The sequence below is a fragment of the Atractosteus spatula genome, chromosome 10 (assembly GCF_055471065.1).
Source record: "Atractosteus spatula isolate fAtrSpa1 chromosome 10, fAtrSpa1.hap1, whole genome shotgun sequence".
Taxonomy (NCBI): domain Eukaryota; kingdom Metazoa; phylum Chordata; class Actinopteri; order Semionotiformes; family Lepisosteidae; genus Atractosteus; species Atractosteus spatula.
The window spans coordinates 21,385,250-21,389,399 of NC_142715.1; the positions used below are offsets into that span (position 1 = coordinate 21,385,250).

The window sequence follows — 4,150 nt, forward strand, 5'->3', positions numbered from 1 at the left end:
GTCCGGGCACTTGGCAGCGGTGCAGTTCCTGGCGCGGTGGCCGGGCTGTCTGCACTCATAGCAGAGGAACTCAGGGCAGTCCTTGGCGATGTGCCCCGAGTCCAGGCAGACATGACACACCCTTTGTTGCTGGTCGTGGAGGACCCTGAAGTACTGCTCCCCCTCTGCCGTGGCGAAGCGGGTGCTGTATGGCAACGAGGCTAGATGCTTGGGAAAGTGAATCCGAAAAAACCTTGTGCCATCAGCAATGGTGGTCCCAGGGTAGTGGCGCATCCTGATGTCCGAAATCACTCTCACCCCCCAGCTACTCAGCTTCTCCTTGATAGTCTCGTCTGAGATATATGCCGGGAGGTGGAGAAAGGAAACCACTACCTCCTTCCGCTCCAGCCAGCGGCAGTAGCAGGGTGTGCCCTGCACATCCAGCCCCACAGCCACCGCGTCCGCATGTTCTTTTGAGTCCAGAGTCAGTTCAAATTCTTTTGGCGTCCAGGGGCGGCAGGCAAAAAGAGAGCCCTCCCCACAGACGCCATGCACCGCTGCTATAATAGCACCCACAGATGGTTTCTCCACGCCGCTCACATCCACCACAACAGTATGCGCCCTTGCAAAAACCCGCCGGGGGGATCGGTCTGAATTCCTCATCCTTCTCTTTCCTACACCACTCTCCTCCTCCACTACAATAACATTCTCTGCCTCCATGTTTTTTCCTTCCATTAAAACACAAACAGGACTCAGAAAGCAACAAAAAAGCAACAACAAAAAACCAAAAGTCTCTCCCCTCCCCAAACAGCGCTAGGCTGAAGGGGAGGGCTTCGAAAATCAACCAAAAACACCAAAAAACCACAAAAATTCACAAAAAACAAAGTCTTACTTGAGACAAACAAATCCTCTATTCCTCTCCTTCTTCCTGCTCTCACGCTGACCACGCCCCCTTTGACGTCAGAGGGCCTGCTCAAGGGGGTGTGGCCGTAAGCGAGAGTAGGGGTCACTGGCACCCTTCTTATAGAGAGGACAGCTCCGTCACCTCTTTTACGACGCTGCTTTTTTTCCCTTGCGTTTTTCTCTTCTTCCCACGTCCTCTCTCTTCACTGTCTTCGTCCTCGCTCTATTTCACTTCAGCCTTTCACTCTTGCTTCCTTCCAATGAGGACGGAGCTGCGGGAGAAAGGGTGCTATAGAGGATCGCTGTGGAGAGCTGCTGCTATGCTTTGACATCTGAGCTCTGTGGAAAACGATCTCAATACAATTCTGAAAAACACGACTCCCAGAACGCCAGCCGAACAAGTCTCCACAGCCAAAGCGCTGTGTCTATTTTCAGCTGGCGATAAACCTTTCCTCGATCCTTTGCGGACTTGTAAAACTGTTCATGATCAGAATAAAAAACGCTCACGGTAATACACAAGCACCCGTGTCTCGCCAACGCTGACAAATAAACAGACGGAAAAGCCGCACTGCACGTGTTAACAGGGGAATGAGCGAGCGAGCGGGGATAGGGCGCCTCCTGCGCTTAAAAGCTTACAGCACCTGGTATTCCCAGATGGTCTCCCATCCAAGTACTAACCAGGCCCGTCCCTGATTAGCTTCAGAGATCAGATGAGATCAGGCATGCTCAACGGGGTGTGGCCATAAGCAAGACCAGGGTTCAATGGCCCCTTTCTTATAGAGAGGACAGCTCCGTCACCTCTTTTACGCACTGCTTTTTTTCCATTGCGTTTTTCTCTTCTTCCAACGTTCTCTCTCTTCACTGCCTTCGTCCCCGCTCTATTTCACTTCAGTCTTTCACTTGTAGCAGCAATGCTTGTTAATAAGACAGAATTAAGTGTTGCTGTGCTTTTCCAAATGAGGCCCCATCTCTCTGTTCATCTCTGTGGTGCAGCCACAGAGAAACTATTCATGCAGGCTGATTTAAAGATGTTTTCTTTTGTTAAGGGAAAGCTCCCAAATGGGGATGCACTTAGCTAAGCCTGGCTATCATGATCAATGGTCATCCATTGGCGCCTATCTGTCTAGGGAGTGCCAGATGGACATCTGGACTGCATTCCTAAGTGTCAGGAGTAAGTGACTCATATCTCACCTTGATTAACCAATCAGGGACTGGTAGGGCCGAGTAACCCACGTGGGACTCTGATGCCCATGGAACTTTCAGCCAATGAACGAGCTGAAGTTCCTCCAGGTAAAAACAGGCAACACAGAGGGCCTGAGAGACTATTTCGTGGACTTTTCTAAAGGGAATTCAAAGGAGAATTCCAGGGCAGGATGGCCCAGGAGCAGAAGGCTCCCAAGGGCAGGACATTCTCGCAGCGCGCCTCCTGACCATCCTGAGACTCAGCCCGGACAACCACGGAACGGCCAGTGTGTCTGAGTTCCAAAACTTTCCTTTGTTCTAAGAGTCAAGAGCGGAGGTTGCCAGAGAGTAACCAGAGGATCCACCCGAGGTTAGCATCAGCAGCAAGCCTCATGAACAGGTCAGAACTGTGGACAGCTGAATCACTATTCAGAACTAGCGCTTCATCAGGAATGAACCGGTCTTCTTCCTGACCTGCTGGGACCCACAGTCATCTTTTCTCCTGTGCACAAACTTTGCTAGTTAAAGCCAACACTAACTAGCCGGTCAGTGAGCATCAGCAGCGCACCGTCGCAAGCCGCACAGCACAGCCTGGCACGGAGCCAGAGAGCCCGCAGGAGATCTGAATCCCCAGAGATTGGATGAGTATTCAACTTCAATGCATTACAGCTCGAGAATTCAATTGTTATCCCAACCAGTTGATATCAATTTAATTCCTAAGAGTTATGTACTTGTTTTGAGTATCTAATGTAGAAGATGTAACCAAGTTCAATTACGAAACAGTCTAAATGAATGATATACTGAACGTATGTCCTCTTGATATTTGTAACACTTCGTAACTGATTGAATATATATCTTTTGTATTCTGATAACCCTCTCGATAAGATCTGTTAGGTTTACATGCATATTCTATGTATTAATAAATGTATCCTCGTGTATTAGTACCTGTGTGTGTGTGCGTTGTTTGAGTTATATCGCATGGTTGGATTCTATTGTAAAGCCATCAAAAGAATCATTTTGTGATTTACGGCTACAATTAATAATTGTCCCCGTAAATGCCCAAACCCTACAGAACTGGTCCCTTCAGAGAGCACACTACTGTTTGATCGGTGTGTGGCAGGCGCACATCGCGAGCTTGTGTAGTGATCTGCCGGTCTGGTGTTATGCAAATGAGGCCGAATTGCGTCCCGGGACATGCTGCGAATGCGCAATGGCGACTGCAGATGTGTAGGAAACGGCACGCTCGTTTTCTCGTTTTGCCCACATTTTTGAGTGTTAGTGTGGCGTGTGAGTGTGGGGAAGAGTGGGCACAGCAGGAGGCGGTGGCATGCAGGGCGAAGGAGCTGGCCTAGGCTGCGAGATTTGTGCTGTGGGTGCGGGCCGCTTGCAGGGGCTTGTACAACTCATACTTACCTGGTAGGGGAGATACCTTGATCAAGAAGGAGGTTCACCCAGGGCGAGGCTCGACCATTACACTCCGGCTGTGCTGACCCCTGCGAATTTGCAGATGTAGAGGCAGCTTCGATATTCGTTTTACAAACAGCTTTTTTTATATGTATGAGTCACACACACATGCCATAGCAACAAAACATCTCTAGAGATGAGGTTATAGATCATTTTTCTTGGAAGTGTTAAATATCCATTGAAATGGAAATCTAATTTCCGAAGCATCCAAAGTATGGGAGCCAAAGTAAGGGAATCCTTATGAAGAATCTAACTTTTAAACATTTTAAGAATAAAAAGGAGGGAATTGAACTGGAAATCTAATAAGTAAATTGATTCTTAAAATGTAGAGAGCTTTAGGAAAATATATAACAAGAATGTAACTGCTGTGCTACGTGCAGAATTTTAGAAGACAGTATGTCAACAAAGTACACACTGTCTAGGTTACTTTTAGAAGACAGTGTATCAAAACAGTATGTACTGTCTGGGTCATTAGATTAGCCGAAGGTAACTGATAAGCTTTGCAAAAAATATATTGGTGCTTCTTTTTTTCGTTTTTATGATGTAATCTGTTTTTGTCCTAAGGAAAGGGGAAGTATTAGAAATGACAAAATGCTGAACTTTCCCTTACACTGCAACATCT

General features: G+C 47.7%; 2 pseudogenes; one reads left to right on the forward strand and one right to left on the reverse strand.

The window, feature by feature from the left end:
* Window positions 1-1,511: 1,511 nt before the first annotated feature.
* LOC148825783 (5S ribosomal RNA) lies at window positions 1,512-1,630 on the reverse strand (annotated as a pseudogene).
* A 1,839-nt stretch (window positions 1,631-3,469) lies between these two features.
* Window positions 3,470-3,613, forward strand: LOC148825784 (U1 spliceosomal RNA; annotated as a pseudogene).
* Window positions 3,614-4,150: the final 537 nt, after the last annotated feature.